The 21708-nt window shown below is 45.8% G+C and overlaps 1 protein-coding gene and 1 long non-coding RNA gene across 4 annotated transcripts in view; both read right to left on the bottom strand.

The window, feature by feature from the left end:
• Positions 1–21708, bottom strand: part of Mapre2 (microtubule-associated protein, RP/EB family, member 2) — a 140805-nt gene that overhangs the window by 44185 nt on the left and 74912 nt on the right. The window lies entirely within an intron of this gene.
• Positions 198–21706, bottom strand: LOC134482919 (uncharacterized). The gene is made up of 2 exons (XR_010059651.1): positions 8643–21706; positions 198–8564 (listed from the first exon to the last, which is right to left on the bottom strand). It is a non-coding gene; the product is annotated as an uncharacterized LOC134482919 (long non-coding RNA).

The following is a 21708-nucleotide window of genomic DNA, read 5'->3' as shown; positions in this document are numbered from 1 at the left end:
GTCAGTACAGTGAGGAAAGTTAGAAAAACCATTCACCATCTCTAACAGCCAGCACCAAATGGTAACCAACCCGTATTCCAACAAATGCCATTCTGATTTTTTCAGAGGTAGGGTCATACATTTACTTATAAGGTATAAATGAAAATGCTTTGAAAATGCAATCGTACCTATCTTTACATACACCTTTGTTTCTTCGGTGCTGGGAATCACACCCAGGGCCTGTTCGAGCTATGCAAGCACTCTACCACACCCAGGGGCATTTTCTGGGTCACTCGATATTCTCTCTCCAACGTTTTAACGGCATTCTGGTATTTACATCATGCTTAGCAACTTCCCCCAACCAACATCCCATAAATATTCATGCATAGATTCTGTAAGTGCTTTTATGATCTCCAGTTTTACATTCGGATTCTGGATCCATGTGGAATTTATTTTGGTTTGTGATAGAAAGTATGGTTCTAATTTTAGTCATTCCAAATGTTAGTGGGAATCTGTCATTTTTTTTTTTTGACTCCTCTGCATTTGGGTGCATTCTTCCTGGGGAGATGCTACAGGGCCCCGCCTCATACCCCAGAAGGAGAATGTAGGTGAGTCTCCTTTTCCTGCCTTCGCACTAACACTGAGAGCCCGCGTCCCACGCTCTGCTGGGCACGTTTCTATCCCCATCCAATGGAGGGAGTGAGAGAAATGCAGAGATAGGGGTTTAGCACTGTGGCAGCAGGATGTCTAGAGCAGAATGTAGTATCTTAGTCTACCATCCTCTTCCCCAGGCACAAGGATGTTCCTTCAGCACTGACCTTGGCTTTCCAAGGATCCCAACCTACCCAACATCTTCCCTAGACATTCTTTTCTCCATAAGCTTGCAAAGATCACTTTCCGTAGAGCTCATTCCAAGCTGCCAACTGATACCAGCCAGGTCCTGACACCACCTGTGATGGGTCAGTCTACACTGGATTCCGGTGGATAAAGAACTCGTCGTTACTATGGTTACTCTCCTAATGCAAGTGCTGGGGGCTCTTTTTTTTTTTTTTTTTTTTTTTTTTTTATCTAGGGAAGTCATTTTTCTTTGTCACAACATGTAACATACAAGCCATCTGGGCATACAACTGGAAAGTCTTATTGCTATTAATATTAAAATATTTTGTGGTAAAAGTTAAAAATAAGAGTCAATGTTTTTAGCATAATTTTTGCATATTTATATTCAGCCTCACTCATATTTTTAAAGGTGTAATTGTAGACTATGAATTGTGTGGCTTAGACGTGTCCTCACGATAGTCTTATCTTCTTTGTTATGTAAACTCTATGCTCTGTATTAACAGAGCCTGTGTTTTACAACTTCTCTTCTCTCACTGGGTGGTGGTGGTCCTCGTCCTTAATCCCAGCACCTTAATCTTGGGAGGCAGAGGCAGGTGGATCTCTGAGTTCAAGACCAGCCTGGACTACAGAACAAGTTCTAGGACAGCCAGGGCTACACAGAGAAACCCTGTCTCAAAAACCACAAAACAAAACAAACCCCCATAGAACAAGCAAAACGAACAGTGCTTCCCTCCTTTTGAAAATTAAAAAAGTAATCTCCATTTATTCCTTCCATTGTAGTTTTGAATTGAAAAGGCATACAGGAAATAGCCTTTAAAAACATTCAATATAACCCATACACTCAACCTTTCAAATGTGCGATTTGGCCAGTGGGTCAATGTATTCACATTCACAGGACTGTCAATCCAATACCAGGTCTCTAATTCCAGATTTTTAACACCACATGCAGACCTCACAGCCACTGGCACCACTCTCTCTGTTCCCCTCCCCTGCTCACTGGCAACTGTTACTCTAACTTCCACGTTCTGCCTTTCCCCAGATCTCACTTAAGGGGAATCTCACTTTGTGACCCTTGAGCTTGGCTCTTTTCCTCGGAGAAACCTTTTAAGGTGCATCAGACCTCCAACCCTTTCTGTGGACGGTATTCCACTATATAACTCCTATCACATCTATCGCTCCATCACCAGCCGGGCATCTGGGCCATTTGGGGACTGTCGGGCAAAGCTGCTGAGAACATTTGTAGGTTCTTGCGAGGCGTATGTTCTCATTGGCTGTGAGGAGGAGTTTCTGGTGAGTCACATGGTGTGTCTGTGGTAAACATCCTGAAGACTTGCCCATCTGTTTTCCAAGGCAAGCACACCATCTTATTTTCCCACCAGCTCTGTACGAAAAATTCCACTCCACACTGACTGCTGTCTGCTTGGATCCTCGATGTCCTAGTGGGTGTGGTTGGTGCCTCAGGTGGATTTCACTAATTACTAATGGCGCTGAACACCTTCCTAAAGCACCTCTGGGCCACCGTAGACTGTCTTTGGAGGCTTCTTTGCAAGTTCTTTGCCTGTGCTTACACTGAGGTACGCTTTGGTTGAGTGGTGGGAATCCTAAGTTCCAGACAGGGCTCCTTTATCGGACATGAGGTTTGCAAACGCTTCCTGCCTTGTGTGGATTCTCCCAGACAGTATCACCTCAAGTGCATGCTTTCAGTTTTGAACTAAGCCAATTTAACCCTTCATCGCTTGTGCTTTTGTTGCCATGGTAAAGAAAGAACAGCCTGCCCCAAGGTGGGCGAAGGTTCACACCCACACTGCCCAACCCAAGGTCAGACACACCCACACTGCCCAGCACAAGGTCAGACACACCCACACTGCCCAGCACAAGGTCAGACACACCCACACCACCCAACACAAGGTCAGACACACCCACACCACCCAACACAAGGTCAGACACACCCACACCACCCAACACAAGGTCAGACACACCCACAACGCCCAGCACAAGGTCAGACACACCCACAATGCCCAACCCAAGGTCAGACACACCCACAACGCCCAATACAAGGTCAGACACACCCACACTGCCCAACACAAGGTCAGACACACCCACACCGACCAATACAAGGTCAGACACACCCACACTGCCCAACACAAGGTCAGACACACCCACAATGCCCAACCCAAGGTCAGACACACCCATACTGCCCAACACAAGGTCAGACACACCCACACCGACCAATACAAGGTCAGACACAGCCACACTGCCCAGCACAAGGTCAGACACAGCCACACTGCCCAACACAAGGTCAGACACACCCACACTGCCCAACACAAGGTCAGACACACCTACACTGCCCAACCCAAGGTCAGACACACCCACCCTGCCCACAAGGTTAGGAACACCAGTACCCAATGCTTTCTTCCAAAGGCTTCATGATTTTAGTTTTTACATTCAGGTTTATGATCAATTTTTGAGTTGACTCTTGTGGATAGGGTGAGTTTAAACATTTCATTGTTCTGAATTTGGATACTGTCATCCCAGAATCATTCATAAATTTAAAAATTGACCTATTTATTTGGAGGGGGTGGGTATACATGTTTTGCTTGAATGTCCATCTCTCCAAGTAGGCCAGAAGAGGACACTGGATCCGCCTAGAAGTTGGCAGCTGCGAGTCACCACATGGGTGAGAAGAGTCAAACCCAGGTCCTTTGCAAACATCAAATACTCTTAACTACTGAGCCACGTCTCTGGTTCCCTCCCATCTGATTTTGTGAAACTAATCAACATTTATCCAGGTTCTCTCATGGAAAAATTAATTAGCTTATAATTACCTTATATTTACTTAACCCCTTTTCTTCTTGATTTCCAAGACTACTCTACCTACATATCTAGCCTTATGCCAGTAACATACATTATCTTGATTACTGTGTCTCTGTAGCAAGTTTTGAAATCAAAAGTAAATCCCCTGGGGCAGGGGTGTAGCTTGGCAGTACAGTCTCTGCTGATTACCCAGAAGGCCGTGGGCTGAATCCCTAGCTCCTGCCCCACCCCCCCACACCTCTGTTACGGTGTTGGTGTTAATTTATGTGTTCATATCTGCAGTTTGTTTTATCCACTGTGTTTGGTGCGCATGCGTAAATCAGTTTTTCTACGTAGTTTCCTTAATAGTAAGTGATTTTTTTTTTTGATATCTGGCTAATTTTTGTTTGAAGTTTATTTTGTGAGGTATTGGACAGTGACACTCACAGGCTCTCTAGTTACATGTCCTTTAGCAGTCCCTCACCTAAGGCTGCTCGTCTGTGAAGGTGAGGACCCTGTTCTTAGTCATTTGCTGGTCTATATTCTGACTAGAGAGCCGAAACCATTAACGCTCAGTAATCTGTGAAACTCCTACCATCTGATGGGTCCTCATTTGCTTAGCAACTATTCTAGCATGGTCTGCCCTTCCCTCTAACCTCTTGGATGTGTTACTTTTCTCTTCAGTGTGCAGAGAATGTTCTGTAGCACTGAATGAGCAACCCAACCAGTTAGTGGGCCAGTGAAACACACAGCTAGTTCTCAGAAATAAGTATAAATGGACAATAAACGCATGAAAAAGTGTTCGACTTCAACAGCCACTAGAGAAATGCAAATTAAAGCACATTAAGAATAATAACTGTAATCATCAAGTAAGCAAATACTAGAAATGCAGATGAGGTGGCCAGAGGAGAACTCTTTTGTTTTTTTTTTTTCTTTCTTTTTTCTTTTTTTCGGAGCTGGGGACCGAACCCAGGGCCTTGAGCGCTCTACCACTGAGCTAAATCTCCAACCCCCAGAGGAGAACTCTTACACACTGCTGGTGGGAATATAAGCTTGATACTTGGTCAGAATATTCTGTGTTCCGGAGGCAAAGGTAGGCAGCTCTGTGAGGTAAGTCCAGCCTGGTCTGCAGAAGGAGTTCTAGGATAGCCAGGGCTATACAGAGAAATACTGTCTCAGACCAAAAAGCAAAAAACAAAAAACAAAAACTCACTACCACCAAAATATGTGTGTGTGTGTGTGTGTGTGTGTGTGTGTGTGTGTGTGTGTATTAGCCACAGATGTTTAATACTAAGGAAATACTCTTAAATTTTACTAGCAATTAACTTTCACTGAATTTTATCAACAATCAGGGAAAAATCTTTTTCCTTTAGTTTGTTAATATGATCAATCATATCCATTGACTTTCCTTTTTTTCTTTTCTTTTATTGGAATTTTTAAATGTACACTTCGAATGTTATCCCCTTTCCTGGTTTCCCCTCCAGAAACCCCCTATCCCATCCCCTCCCCCTGCTCCTATGAGGGTGCTCTCCCACCCATCCATTGATTGTCTAGGTCTGAGCTCTGCACTTCTGGAATAATCCTCACTGCTAAGCCTTCAGTGCAGGGCTATATTCACAAACGGGATTTGATGTGCGTATTTTCAAGTGAGCTGTCTGTGGCGCTGTGTTCTGCCTTCTTGCCATGGTTCCTTTACACTGGAAAGATAAGCTGGGATGTACTTCATATTGTTGAAAAGCTTAAGCACCAAGGCTACACTAAATGGTGTGCTTGGAATCCTGACTGCATAGCTTTCTGCCTGTACGGCCCAAGCTTTCCCCGACTTCCTATGCATTACACAGGCATATGGGCGTTGGGGCAGGAGAGTAACTGCCCTGTAGGCAGGACACATAGAAAGAATACCGCCTGTGAGCTCCTCCAGCAAGGACATGCTACGTGGACATTTAGATGTCATGACACACGCCAGCTTTTCTAGACTCAGAGGAGATCCTGGCCGACTTGTGGAGCTGTGCAGAAGTCATGTTGCTGGCCCATGTGTGTGTGTGTGCAGTAGATTACTTTCAGGTCTTGTTTCCCTGTGTCTTTTAAGGGTATGCTGATTACACATCGTAAAAAGAAAATCTTGAAGTCCGTTGAGCCCACCAGCAGCACTTTAAAGGTACTCACAGGGACAGGAGCTTTACCACAGAAGGACCCACACCAGGTTCCTACTGTGCTCTGGGTCTCACCTCATCTTCTTGCCTTCCTACTGAGTGGCTCCTGCAACAGCCCTCGGCCTTGCTTGCTCTGCTAATTCCCCTCCGTAAAGATCTTCTATGAAACTCCGAAGTGTGCTCTGGTACCACGGGAGTTTGACAAAATAAAGCAAAACCAACTCTCTCAGCCTCACACACACCACTGAGCCAGTGGAGCAGAGCGGGCCCTCTTCCTCCTGTTCCCACTCCTACTGCTTCCTGTGCCAGTTCTACTCCACGGCTAGCAACTGTCCTCCAGTCTTACATTCTGGTCAGAGTTGTCCGCAGTACACCCATTACAGAATCAACCGCTCTCTCGTCCGTCATTCTACTCAACCTCATAACGGCATTTGGCCCCCATTCTTGAGACCCTGAATTTTCTCCCTTTATTAGAAAAAAAGCACTGTTTCATCTATGTAGCGGGGCCAGTTGGCACACATCTTTAATCACAGTGCCCTGAGGGCAGAGGTAGGCAGATCGGGTCTCTGGGTCTGAGGCCAGCCTAGTCTACAGAGCTAATTCCAGAATAGCCAAGGCTACACAGGAAAAAAAAAAAACAACAAACCGAACAAACAAAACAAAACAAAACAAAACAAAAGCCCAAAACAAATAGATGGCACCTAACTAGAACAGTCAAACACCACTTCCTCTGCTGGGAAGTCTTAGTCAGCCATCGACGGTTCCCTCTCAGGTACATAGATCTGGGTTATTTCCTTAGCCCGGATATGACACGGTCTGTTTTCCTTGAATTCTAGTTTGCCACGGTTTCTACAACTCAACCTCGATGACACTGTAGGAGCGCCAGGTGGCTTCTTATGAAGCTACTGTAAGACCCACATTCCTTCCCCAGGGCACCATGCCCAGAGGACACAGCTCTACCTCACTCCGAGGCTTCCCCTAGGACGCTCCTTTCACTGCAGGCTTCTCAGCTTTTCCTGGGACATGCCCTTTGGTTCTGCATCAGGACCTGTACACCCTGGGGCCACCTAGAACCTTATGCTCTGTTTCCTTCAACCAGAGAGCAGAAGGCACTGTCTCAGAGAGGTCTTCCTTCCTGGCGCCATCTGAGGTAGCCCTACTTCCCTCCTTGTGACCTCGCACTGGTCATATCTTATGTCCTATGTATGTCTCTGTTAGTTCTTGCTTCACCTTCTACAGGATGTAGTGTTAGAGCACGTTTGCCCCTGGCCCTTGTCCCTTTTGTACCTAAGCATTTAATATAGCATTTGAAACCAGAAGATTCCAGTAATTATTTGGATAATGAATGAAGCTCAGAGGCTGGGAAAATGGCAAATGGAAATGTTACCAAAATCCCCAGTGAGACAGTACAAGAGCTGCTAGGTGTTCTTTTAAGATTTGGTGTTTTCCTTTTATAAAGACTAAACAAGTATCATACCAAGTCTTCAGAGAACGTAAAAAGATAAACATTGAAAGACTAAATGCAAGATGAATCAGTGCAACCCAAGGGGAGGATGCTATGTCCACCAAGAGGCTGGTTGTAATGTGCTGCCCTCAGAAGCCATCGGCACAATGTGCTCGCGTTAGGAAAGGCGACGAGAGTTTAGAGACGGCTTGAAATAAAGGAAACAGTCCTGCTTCTCCATAGTGCTGGGCTACATCCAGCCCTGAAGCCTTCAGATGGTCTCAGCCATGACCATGACATAGCTGGGGACATGAATTCCAACATCATAGGAGGCATCAAAGGAGGAAGGCAGGGTCAACAAGGAACAGTTAGATGCAGAAGCTGTGGGGATCTGATTGACACTGTTTATCTGTGAGGATGAGACGTGTGGCAAAACCTCTTGTTCCCCAATCCCCTCCAAGGGCAGAGTGAGCACCAGAGTAAATGGGCATTTTCACATGGAGGATTTCAGGTCAAAGGGGGCGGGCATTTAACAACACAGCCATGGGAGGATATATTATACCAGAAATATAAGATAGAAAACACCCATACATGCCTATACAATCTGTTAGTGACTGCACATGGGTTTCCATCATCCTGACACCGCACAGGACCCTTATGAGGTGTTTTCTCGAGAATGCCACCTTACAGATTTGAGGACATGCTCAGGGTACCATCTGCTAATCAACAGCAAAGCAGAATTTAAACTCTGGGGCACCAGTTTTCTGCCAACTTGACACTCGGTGGACCCACGTGAGAGGAGGGAACATCAACTGAGAAAATGCCCATGTATGGTTGCTCCAGGTAAGACTGGGGGGACATTTTCTTAACTGATGATGGATGTGGGTGGGCCCAGCCCAGTCTGAGTGGTGCCATCCTCGTCTGGTGGTCCTGGGTGTACAGGAAAGCACACTGAGTAAGCTGAAGGGAGCAAGCCAGTAAGCAGTGCTCCTCCATCTTCTGTGCCTGCCTCCAGGGCCCTGCTCGAGTTCCTGCCCTGCCTTCCCTCTGCGTTGGACTGTGACATGTTAGTGTAAGTCAAATAAACTTTCCTCTCCAAGATGCTTTTGAACATGGCTTTTGTTTGTTTGTTTCATCACAGAAACAGAAAGCGAACTGAAGCACTTGCTTATTATACAGCAGAAAATTAGGCTGGACATACTGTAAATCTACTTCAACGGTATAGAATCAGAAGCATTCCATTTAAGTATAGACGGTGTGTGCATAAAGTTAAATAAATGTCTCCTTTCTCTCTGTTCCTATTGTTCTCGTATCTCTTTTCCTCTTCCCCTCACCTCTACTGTTGAAAACACACAAACCTACCTACCTCGCAGTTCATTTCCCAGAATGCAATGTGATTTGTAGTGACCACATCAAGCCTGACATTAAGGCAGAACCCCGGGCTCTGCCATAAGCAGCTACCCAAACTGCCTATCTAACTCCCATAGGCCAAGGAACTAGGCAGAGGTGCCAAGCTGCTGGGGGACTGGGTACAGCTAATCTTTCCGTTAATCTTCCTACTCAATGAGGGGCAGAGAATCACAGCCTTAATTAAAAGAATTAATTGGGCATACTGATGTGGTCCTCTCTTTCATTACAGGAATCTTAACAGGTAAAGAACTGTTAGAACACTTTCTTAAGCATCTATCCAGGAGGAGGTGGGCGGAGGAGGAGGGGAGCGGAGTGCCAGCCCTTGGCTCCGAAGCCTTCCCCATCTTGAATACGTTGGACATGCCATCACACCCTCTAAGCCAACAATATTCTCATGTGCAAAACGTTAGGGCTGGATAGAGTGCCCAGCTCTAAACTTAGATGATGATCTGATTCTCGCTCGGGCTGCCACCAACTTCTTCAAAGGCTACTTGAAGTTCTCTGCTAATCAGAACAGGACGTCTCACCTACTCATGTCTCAGACTCTCGCCAGCATGGTTGCTTCTGGCCTCCCCGTCTTTTGTTGTGGTTTATGTCAGAGAGGCCCGGTGTGCTGCATGCTCCCAGGGGCAGTAGGGGCTCCTCTCCTCTCTTGGTGACTTATTTCCACACACTCCTTTCTGAGCTCCTGATGGTCTCATAAATTAACAATGTAACTGTTTTCAGCCATATCTCAACAGCCACATATTAGCAATTAAAACAGCTTTCATGAGAGCATAATGGGTTGGAGGCTCGGTACACTACAGACACAGAGGCCTACTGTCTCTCTGTATTTGGCCTGGTCACTCTTTGAACCAATGCTTCTGTAGGACTGCATCTGCCACCAAAGCCCAAACCTCCTAGTGGAGGAAGTGTCCCTGTGGGAAATCAGGGCTGACTAAAGAGGAAAGTGATACTTCAAAACATGAGGTTCTGTTTCCAGCAGTCAGCAGAAACCTCTACCCATATACACAGACAGACAGGCAGACAAGAGGCAGAGATAGACAGACAGACAGACACACAGACACCACATACACCACGCATGTTTTAAGAGTTCAATTGTGAAGCTGGAGAGAGTGTTGAGTCAGTAAGTGCCAATCACAAGGCCCAGAGTTTATCCCCTAGGACCCATGTGAAAACCAGGCTTCGGTGACACGAGATGACTGCATTCCCAGTGCTGGGGCAGCAGTAGGAGCAAATCTCTGGAACTCACTGACCAGCTAGCCCAGCTGAACTGGTGAGTTCCAGTCCTAGTGGGAGACTCCCCGCCCCCCTCATAAAGGAAAAGTGGATGAAGCTCATTGGCCAGCCAGTGTAGCCAATCAGTGAGCTCCAGGTTCAGTAAGAGACCCTGTATCAAAAAACACCATCAGGAACAAATAGAGAAAGACATCCAATGCTGACCTCTGACCTGTGCACGCACAAATACAGTAACTTGCATCCCTGGGTATGCATGCACGCACACATGCATGCTTTCACACAAACGTATACATACAGGCCCACGCACTCTTCCCCAACACAGAGACCTGCAGAGCATCACTCACGGATAGCCTGACTGTAGGGATTCTGATGATGTGGAACAATCAGTGGACACTCTGAGTAGATAAAAGTGCTGCTATGTCACGGGAGACAGAACATTTCTTCTCTCTTCCAAATGGAAGTTTGGGGGCAGTAGAAATCAAACTCCAAAGAGACCTTGGCTGAGACGTAGGATGGACTCTTTATTAAAAGGTAAACTTTGGGGAGACACAGAGAATGTACGACAGCTGAGGCTTACGATATGAACAAGGACTGCTGTTTACATGTTACTTGGAGAAGCAACTTTCTCAGAAACTCGCCATTAAGATGGCGGATTGAAAGTCAGCGCATCCGTGTCAGGCACACTAACCCCAGCATTACGGTCACCGGTCTGTAGTGGTTTACCCACCCACCACAGCTGAAGAGTAAGACTGTTGGCTGGAAACATTAGCTGAGTTTCTACCTAAGGACTAAGCCAGTTCTGGATACTTTAAGTTTCACGCCCAGTTCCCAACGTGTGACTTCTGTTCAGGCAACACGCTCATCAAGTTTTACTAAACCTATCCGGCCTCACGCAGTGACACTTGGCTTCCACAGCAGAGTCCAGAAAGTAAGTGTGTGTGTGTGTGTGTGTGTGTGTGTGTGTGTGTGTGGTGAGTACAAAATGTCACCGGCTTCCACAGAGCTCAGTGTTGTCAGTGTTGAAACTGGAAGCATAGGTCTGAGTCTGAGACCACAGCTAAAGTTAGAATTTATCATTCCAGACCGGGCAGGGGGTGGGGAGACCTTAACACAAGTCTCTATCACAAATAAAAACAAGTTAGGAAGGTATAAACAAAACCTACTGGAGAGAGATTTGGGTTTTTTGCTGGAGTCAGGAAGAAAGAAGGTTCTGGAAGGCTCTGCCATCACGGCTCTGTCTTCCCACCTGCACTGGAAGGGTCTCTACAAGCTTGTTTCTAATGTCATCTCTAAGCTTTCACAGAGAAAGCTTTGTTCTGTCTACCTGCCCGTGCTGGTTTGTTAAGACAGGCTGACATAAGGTAAGTTGGCCTTACAGGCAGGAATCTGGAAAGAGTGTCCACGTGTAACTTTTGTGATGTGGTCACCTCTGAACAAATGCCCATCTGTAGGTGGCACATGGGGATGCCCCTCTGCTTATTGGTGAATGAAAAACCAATAAACGTCTGGGTATGGTGGCTTATACCTTTAATCCCAGCACTTGGAGGCAGAGGCATGTGGATTTCTGTGAGTTCGAGGCCAGCCTGGTCTACACAGTGAAGTTTCAGGATAGCCAGAGTTATATAGTGAGTCCCCTAAAACATTCTTCCCTAGGAAAATGATCTCATTTTAAGGGGCAAGTAACTGAGGTTTGAAAGGCCAGAAAAACACTGAGATACAGAATTCAGAAAAACAGAGAAAACAGAACAGACAGCCCTGCAAACCCAAATACAACAGCAAATGCAACAGCAAATACAAAATAAATGCAGGGACGCAGATGTGCTAAGAGAGTCAGGGGAGAAGTCTACAGAGAAACTGGCTGTCGTCCCACAGACAGGGTCAAGTCTAACTCAGCATCATGTTTCGGTCTTCAAGGGTCTTTGCTGAGGGCGGTCAGGAAGCAAGGAGAAAAGGGGGCACGTGGGAGCCCTCAAAGTGGAACTCAGAATACATGCAAGATGGGAGTGATGTGAACGGACCAGCACAAGCCTGAGGCTCACTCCCACAAAACATTCTTTTGCTGACAGAGGTTCCTGTCCCTGTCCCTGGGGTTAGGGGCCTTGTCATCTCTCTTCAGATGGAAACTTTTGCCCTCCTCTCTCAGGTCACAGCTCCTCACTCTTGCCATTCACCCAAGTCAGGCTCACGAGCTGTCACACATATCAACAGCATCCTTAACAGGCATTTCCTGCAGAAGGATGCACCTTCCCCACAGCTCCCTGCACGGGGCCTAAAGGCTCAGGGTTCAGCAGACCCAGCTTGGCACGGAAGAAGGTCACCAGCACCACAGAGGACGGAGAGCAGTTACCACAGAGCCTCGGTGCACTCCGTGCCACCTAACAGAAAGCTGTTGTATAATAAGCCGATTTATCGACACATCCCAGGTTTGTCCCAGGACATTTTGTTATGTAAGCACAATTTCAGTAATTGAAGGAACTCAAATCAGCAGGGAAACCTCCCAGCATTTATTTTAGGGATTTAGTCAGACGGGCAAAGCATAGAGGATAGAAGAGTTAAAGAGGGAGAGGGGTTAGGGAAGAGAGAGAAATTGTTCTTTTTTTTTTTTTAATAGTGGATTCTAACATTGTATTTAATGTTGACATATGTACTTTCTCTAAAACTTGGCTCCTTTATTTTTTTACAGTTCTTCTGTGAATTGTCACAAATGTCCTTCGGAAGACATAGGAATAAAGACCGATCTTCCTGACCGTGACTGAAGAGAAACTTCAGGAAACTATGCTGAAGCTAATATCAGCGTTATGCTTCTCACGGTCACAGCAGGTGGCCATAAAAACATACTGTGTTAAAATCCAGGGAAGAACCACACCCCTGGGAAGGAGGTGACAGAGAGGTGACATGCTGTCTGTCACACTTACATCATAGTTTCAGGGTGGAAAGAAACTCCAGCCTGCAGAGTGATGGTTATCTTAAGCCGTTCTCCTCTTCCCTGGTATGCAATTCTATCTGGTACCTCTTTTCTTCTTCCTATGTCACTTATGAAAACTTATAAATTAAAAATGTAACTCATAGGAAATGGCGAGGAAACATCTGAAGAGCTGCCAGTCGTGGACATGCCTGACTTGATCACTGCAGACACTGAAGCTGACTGGAGAGTCAGACGTCACCAGGTGTGCCCTGCTCATCAGTGCTGAGAACTGTCTGACACAAGAAAGGCCTGGTACCTCACGCTGGCCAGGGATCTCCCCCTCCCTCTGCTTTGTCTGTGGATAAGCTGACAGGACAGACGAGAGCTCTGCATAGAAATGTGTCAGAGAGACTGCAAGCCAAGGTCAGGTCCTGGCTGGGGTTGATCTGAGTTGCTTTTGCTGGGACCCCAGATGCTCGCCGTGCTCAGCTTGTACTGAGTCGACTCCTGCTGACTCGAGGAGTAAAGGGGACGGGGCAGGGCCTCAGAAGACAGTCATGGTCCTTGGTGTCCACCTTTCCTCAGCTTGTCCACGTTAGGAGGCCCCTTCTCCACATGTGAGCTCCACTTCATAGTAGCCGTCAGCCCTTTACCAACTCCTCATGGCCACTTGGCCAAGGACCTAAACAGGATGAAGACCAACCTTTCTTTTCCTTGAATACGGTGCTCACTACCTGAAACGATACTGTACGTGTTGCCTCAAGCCCTAACACACACCACAGACATCTGATGTGCACACTTCACAGGCAAGACACCAGACTGGCTCCCTGCCTCCAACTTTCTATCCTAAAAGTCTCTTCGTAACACGTAAGACACAAGACAGCTTCTTTTCCTTCACAGCTTAGTCTATGGTCACCTTTCGCAGACACTTTTTCTGTTCTTCATGTAGGATTCTCACTGCACTGCCTAAGGAAGCCCAGTGGCAGACGGACGTGCAGTCTGCTTAGTTGTTCTGCCTCTTTAAGACCGATGCTATCATTTGGAACTTGACTGACCCTGAAAGACCCGCAGGTTAAAGGCACAGTCTCCAGGGTGGAAGGAAGCAGAAACTTGAGGAGTGGGTCCTTGTGGGAGTTCTTTGGTCACCAGGGACAAAACTCTGACGAGATTTGGGGATCCTGGGCCTCTCTTCTTCCTCTCTTTTGCTTCCGGGCCAATGAGCTGGATGTACCCGCTCCTTCACCTACTGAATCTATGATATGTTAGCTTTTCCCAGGCCCGCGGAGATGAGCCAATCAGATAAACACTGGAACCATCAAAACCGTGAGCTAGAATAAACCTTTAAAAAATGGGTTGATCTCATAGGTAGCAATGAATATCCTAGTAAGGGCACCAGTGGAAGGGGAAGCCCTTGGTCCTGCCAAGACTGAACGCCCAGTGAACGTGATTGTTGGGGGGAGGGTGGTAATGGGGGGAGGATGGAGAGGGGAAGCCCATATAGAGGGGGAGGGAAGGGGTTAGGGGGATGTTGGCCTGGAAACTGGGAAGGGGAATAACAATCGAAATGTAAATAAGAAATACTCAAGTTAATAAAGATTAAAAAAAAAGTGGGTTGATTATCTCAGGTATTCTGTTATGGCGGTGGGAGGCTGATGAGCATAACTGGGAATGATGTCATTATTCTACTGTGCTAGCAATGGCTGGCATCTCTGGACTCTGAATATAGAAATGGCTTCGATCCTGCAGCCAGGGTGGAATTAGTACAAAAAGAAAGAAAGAAAGAAAGAAATTAAATGGTAAAAATGAGTGGTAAAATAGTAATTCTCTGTTGTTGAAACAACAGGTTCTTTTATACACAACTGAAACACATCAACTTTTTAAGAAGGTGCCCGAGAAGTTTGAGGGAGTGCTAGGGTAGCCCCTCAAAACGGGTGCACTGGATGAGATCAAACATAAAGGAACAGGCATGCGCCAGCGAATAAGTCCTTTGGTACGTGTGAATGTTCATGTGTGCGTGTGTGTGTGTGCAAACACACATGTGTGATTCTGTGTATGAATGCACATGTATGAGTGTGTATGTGCAGATGTGCCCATGTATATGTGTATGCACTACGTGGTGGATGCGGTATGTGATGTGTATATTTATGTGTATGAATGTGCATGTGTGCACATGTGTATACATGCAGTGTGTATATGTATATGTGTATGTAAATATGCATGTATGCACACATGTATCTGTGTGAGTCCAGAGTATACATAGGTATATGTGTACGTGCAGGGACCACGCTTGCAACAAAATTATTCTAGATATTCTGTTTTCCTCGGTGGCATAAAATGGTTAAAACCAGGACATGAGATCCTCTTGGGAATAACTTGCTTAAGTGAGGCCGACATGAGGAAAGGCTAGACTATTTCAGACATGAAATATGAAAATGAGTTTAGTCACAGAATGAGATCTGTGACTTCTGCCATGCACAGGATGGGTAAGCACGCACTCCTGAGACGCTCTGGTTCCTCTTCTGGGAAACATCAGAGGGGTCTCCAGTTCTTAGGTCTTCGCTCAGAAAAATACAGAGGTGCTTAAGACACAGTAAACTCATTTGTAAAGAGAAATGACTGTCTGAGGTCTCCCTCAAATATACATTCTTCCTGTAAGTCTTTAGAGGTTTTAAACTGACAGAAAAGGAAAAAGAAAAAAATGGAAACAAGAATTTGTCACGTCACATAAATGACATCTTGAGAAAAAAATCCAAAATAACATTCGGTATATTGGAACTCACTTTTCTCTTGTAAGGATACTGGTTTTTATAGACCCAGTGAATGATTTCGAAATAGGCAATGTCTTTATGTGCTTCAGTGGCAAGGATTGTAGGCCGGGCTTGGTGGTGCATACCTATAATTTCAGCATGTAGGAGGCAGGGAGAGAATTCAAAGTTCAAGACTAACCTGGTGTACTGAGATTATGTCTAAATAAAACACCATCACCAATAACAAGTACAAGCCCTAACCAACCAACCAACCGACCAACCAACCAACCATCCAACCAACCAACCAACTGACCGACCAACCAACCATCCAACCAACTGACCAACCAAAATATCCAAAACCTAAACCAAAAGACAAAACAAACAAGATACACTTAGTATTTTAGGCCATGTGTGGTCTCCTATGCCAATGATAGAAGAATCTGGGAGATTACCAATTCCTAACCACTAGCTTACCAGGGACACACTTGGGAAGATGAGGCAGGAGGATTGAAAGTTGGAGACCAGCCTAAGCTAAATAGGGAGACGATCTCAAACAAAACCCAACCAAGTAAAAGCAAGCAAAAAAAAAAAAAAAAAACAAAAAACAAAAAACAAAAAACAAAAAAAAACAAAACAAACCAAGTAAAATCAGAGATGAAGTCACAAGGGAGGGCTCTAAGGTCACCACACTTATGACCTCAACAAGTCTTAAACCCACAGGTACTTCAAGGCTTCCATACCCCTTAAGAGGCCAACTACACACTGCAGTCACAGCCTCAAGCCCAAAAGTCAATGGAATTTATGGCAGGGCTCCCATTAGCTCCAGAGTCCACACGAACACGTTTCTCCTCTCTAAGCACACACATACAGGATGGTGGCTTAGGGACAGGTAGAGCCCAGCATGGACACAGGACGTTGCGAACCTATAAGACCTTCAACCATAGCTGTGAAGCTTATATTTCTACCACACATGGTCCCCACGTAACGGAAAATCAAAATCAAAATATAGGGTGTAACTAAGGATATTGCTTTTTATAAATTCCTCTAATTATTTTTGCAATCTATTAAGAATTCACAACTTATTGGTTTACGTTTCTAATAATGTCGTCAATTTTTGTTTACTCCTGTTAGTTATGAGACATTTTCAAGTTTAACATGGATGTGTATCCTTTGACTTGTCACTAATATGTATATACACACACCACACACGCACACACAGGTGGAGCTTTCAATGAAATACATATACGGTATATATTTCAGGGCATCCATCCTCCAGCTGTTGGGCTTCGATTTATCTTCATCATTGGTGCTTATAACCAGGATGAAGGGGAGAAGCTGAGAACGGGATGCAGGAATGGACGGCAGAGTCAACAGTCCTCGGTACCTACCCAGCTCTCTGAAACCTAGGTGTGCTAGTCTTGCTCCTCCAAAGAAGTTAGGTTCCCTGGGATATCTCATGCACGCCCAGTGGCCTCGAACCAATGTTCACACAGCCGTGCACTTCATGAATCCGAGTGTGATGAAGCATGCTTCTGAAGGCAGGGGCACAGGCTACCCTGGCTTGGGGAGGCTGTCCACTGAAGAAACGCAGCACCCTATGCAGGCTCCTACACACTGGGCAGCCCCACCCAACTCTAGGAGGAGGACAGACTTTCTGGGGTGTTCCTTGAATAGCTGCCACTCTGTCACTCAGGAGCACCCTGCCACACCCATGCATCTGAGTGTCTCTTCGCTTACTCCCACCTTCCTTTAGTTAGCATAGCATTCTCCTTTGCACGCGGCCATCTCTCTTCAGAGGCACTTCCTGCTGTGGTCTCCTCTTTTATGGACAGGGCTTCAAGGACGATAATCTTGCCCTATTTATTTCAGGCCTATAAATGTATTTGCAGAGTAAAGCTCTGTTCATGGTCAGAAGAGCGTGCACAGCAGGGAGACCGGGTGGACATGTGTGTCCAGGACCAAACATCCCAATGTGCAAAAAAAAAAAAAAAAAAAAAAAAAAAAATTCCTAGTAAAACTCTGGTAAGTCAAGGTGAATGCATACTGGTGTTTGGCATTTCAAAGGCAGGTGAACACACACACACACACACACACACACACACGAACTTTAGGACAAAACACCAAACCAAACCCTTCCAATCCCACTGATTCATGTTTATCTTCAATAACAAAAGTATCAAGATAATGGAAATATACAAATTATAAGGGAAGAAGAAAAAAAAAACCCTTATATTCTATACTCTCTTCTCAAGAAAATAAGCTGTATTGAGCCAGTGAATTGGTGGGGACTTCAATGTGTTACCCACTCCAGCAAGCCACCCTCCAGCTGGACCAGGCCTTGACATGGCCCACGTCACTTGCTATCTGTCTTTCTCTAACTATTTGGTATGCTGAAACCAAGTAAATGGATTTTGAAATTAGCTGGTCAAATAAAATTAAGAAGAAAAAAAACCAAAAAAACAAAAAAACAAAAACAAAAAAAACAACACCCAGCCTAGACAAGATCTCTACAGAACGCCGCTAAGCACAGATAATATTCCATTCGTATACTATGACCTAACCGCAGTCCCATTATGAAATGGCTCAGTTTCTTACCTCTGATTTTATAAAGCTAAGGGAACTGCTGGGCCCGCTGACACTGAGGGATAGCCTTACTTGGTTTCAGTAAGAGAGTCAGTCAGATCAGCCCTACTAAATTTAGCCTGTGAGCTGACTTCATCCCTAACCTGTCTTCTCTGCTGACACAAGAGAGTAGGCACAGGGGACACAGTGCTAGCCTGGAACCAACCTATTTAACAAGCACAGATCTGCAGCCAAAAATGGTCACAAAGAACTTGCGACCCTCACAGGGATCACTGCCACCAGGGTAAATCGGAGAGGGCCTGTCCTTCAGGCTCAACGCTCGAGGGCCACACCTCTACAGAGCCCCGAATGCATTCTATAAATTGTATTCCCTTCCATTGTTCATATCTCAAGAGTAGTAGATGTAACTACAATTTCATCAGCCAAATTCAAAAAGCACCCAGAATAAGAAAATGCCAGGAACTTGATTCAACACAAAGCTTGAACCAATCTGGAGAAACACATATTGAACATGAATCAAACCCTGATCATTTTTTTTTCTACCTTAAAAAAAAAAAAGTCAATCAAGAAAAATATTTTAAAATTTCAAAAATGCTTTCATTTAAATGACATTTTATTTAAATAGTCAGATGCTGAGGAAAATAAGGGAGCCTTCCACCAGCCACACAGTGCCAGTATGGGCTGTGATGATATTGGCTGAGGTCCCGTCAGTGTGGAAGGCCTGCTGGTATCTGCTGTCAGTGCTTCCTGTCCCGGACCGAGTGGGAAACAGAGGGAGAAGATGCACAGACTGCAGGAAGAGCCAGCTGAGAAAGCTGGCTTCTCAGTCACTCAGCCTAGGGGTGGAGAGCCACACATAGCAAGGGGAGTGGGAATAGGGTGCAGAAAGAAGGCTGGGGACGGCAGGGGGCTGAAGGGTGAGGGGGAGATAATATCTTCTGCCTCAGGTCAAACTCCTTCCTGTTCCTTTCCCTGTTCCTTCCCACACCTTCGACAGTTGCCCCAAGCCAAGGAAGTCGCTTTTAGACACATTCAGCACTACGCTGGCCTTTCTCCATCTCCACCACCGAGGAAACAGGTACTAAAGTGGCTTGAACAAAACAGAGGACACCATCCGCTGCCCACTCCCCTGTACATAACACAAAGCGACAGGAAGCATTTCTAAGCTGGACCAGTGCGGTGGGGCACATGGCTCAACCTCCCATTCCACACGAGGAACTCAACAGGACTTCAAAGTGGACTTAGGCAACCCGCAATACAGAATGGATACGGCCCTGTGCTCTCCTTGAAACAGACTGCTCCTCTGAGAAATAAATGCAGCCCAAATATGCATACAGATCCATGACCCAGATCTAACGTTCAAAGAAAGTGGTCATAAAGTAACGTTCTTGGGATAAAAATAACGAGAAGTGAGTAATTTTCATTATTTCTCAATGTAATACAAGATATTTCCATGGGACCTATTTACTTATTTACTTATTATGACGCTGGGTATTGAATCCAGAGCCCTGTATAGAGGAGACGAGTGCTCTACCACTGAGCTACGGCCAACCCGGCCCACAACTTCTACTTTAAAGAGCATTTGAAAGTGTTTATGTGCAAGGAAGCTATGTCAGATAGAGGCAAAAGGTTCCAAGCAAGTCCAGCACCACAGCTGTATTCAGTATTTCTCACAAACTGAAGAAAAGCTGAGGCTCATTTTTTTCACCTTGTCTTATATTTTAAAAAGAAAATTATTAAAACTTCATTATGAAGAGCTTCTAAATTACTATATCTCTCTGTGTCTCTCTGTGTCTGTCTGTGTCTGTGTCTGTCTGTCTGTCTGTCTGTCTGTCTGTCTGTCTCTCTCTCTCTCTCTCTCTCTCTCCTTTCTCTCTACAAAAGTAAGCAGGCCCAAAGTCTATGTGTCTCAATGAACTCCTGCACAGTTGGAATTCCATACATTCTAATTGCTGTTTGTTTTAACAGTGGCTTTGAGGGAGAGCTGCTAGCTGGGACTGAAAAGAGAGAGAAATGCCACAGTGGGAGAAAGGCGATGGAGAACCGCCAGGTGTGGAGTGTAGGTCTTTACGGGGTAGAGTGTTAGGGAAGAACAGTCTGCAGTGTGCAGGTGACCTGCGTGTACCTTCCCGGAGCACGCCACTAAAAGCTGATACCACAGGACAAGCTGTACGGAGCCAAAACAAACACCGGAGACGTATTAGACTCTGGGCATTCCTAAGCATGAGGACAGATGGCTTAGGTCAACCGTATTTGGATTTGTTCTCATCTAGTGGCACGGTCCTACCTGCCTTCAATGTCTTCTAGGACAAGAACAGAGAAATGAATTCATAAATAAGTAAATATTAAAACCGCTTCCTCCTGCCAATGCTACTGCTGAAGACAAAATTAAACGAAGAGCATGCGAATGGTGCCGCACAGGTTTGGGACGCCTGAACTGCACCGTGGTTTCTCAGAAGTGCAGCAAGGCAAGTGGCAGACTGCTGGGAGACCCATCCAGGATCGCAATAGAGCACAGGAGCCTAGGCCTCGGGCCCAGGGGTACTGACTGAGGTACTGACTGAGAGCGCAAGAATATGTATGCTCTTTTGGCAGCTCCCAGGAGGTCAGATGTGTTCTGGTGCAGTTTCCATTTTGAGAACCAATGCCTGTCTTTCCACAACACGGATTCATATTTGTTTTCCAGTCAGAGTGCTAAAGGCAGATTATCACACTGCAACTTTGTTTTTGAAATTGTACCTTTTTTTTTCAAAGAGGTTTAACTCAATATGTATTCTCTAACAAAATTCTCCGTATCAGGCACATTGGGCATTAGACAAAAAGTAAACTACAGGCCTGGTCTTAAGAACTCCTGGCACCTCCTCAGATCATACACATGACGGGAGTTATCCTGGATGGTGAGTGGTCAGGGTTTGGGGAAAACCACACAGCTTGGGGGAGTCTTCTCAGAGTGGACAGTAGATGAGGCAGTTTAAACTGTGAAGACGACACTACTGACTAAAACTGTGTGGGAATGTGTCTACAGAGAACCAAGAGCGGCTTGTGGAGCAGTGGGTAGGGTGGATCTGAGAAGGGCAATATGGAGGAAGCCCCAAAGGTTCAAGGTCCATTATGGGTGGCGTCAACTGCTTGGTGCTCCAGACACGTGCTCCATCCTGGAGGTGGTCCTCAGCGCTTTTGATTTTGGAACAATCCCACTTGGTTACCCAGCTGGCCTTGAGCTGGTCATGTGGTCCAGGCAGGCCCTGTGTTTATGATACACTGGTCCGGGCCTCCTGAGCGGCTGGGATAGGGCCCTGAGCCAGCAGGCCAAGCCATCTGTATGGTGACAACAGGATGATGGTGGAGCAGAGGCCAGGAGCCAGCACTACAGAGGGGTGTGGCAGACAGTAAGCCAGAGGCAGTGCACACACTCATCTGGATGGCTGTGTGCTCTTAGATGTTCTCACACTCCCTCCCCCCTGTGCTCTTCACTCCCAGCCAAGTTTCCCCTTTTAATTATGTAGCTATACTTACATACATGTCTGTGTCTTACCCCCAAATACGTCACGTGTGGCTCATAAAAATCACATTCAATCGCCAGCAAACACATCACGTAAGTACTAAAAGGATAATGTC

Source organism: Rattus norvegicus, chromosome 18 (genome assembly GCF_036323735.1).
Source record: "Rattus norvegicus strain BN/NHsdMcwi chromosome 18, GRCr8, whole genome shotgun sequence".
Taxonomy (NCBI): Eukaryota; Metazoa; Chordata; class Mammalia; order Rodentia; family Muridae; genus Rattus; species Rattus norvegicus.
The sequence above is the reverse complement of the archived record's forward strand: the minus strand, read 5'-3'. Positions and strand labels throughout refer to the sequence as shown.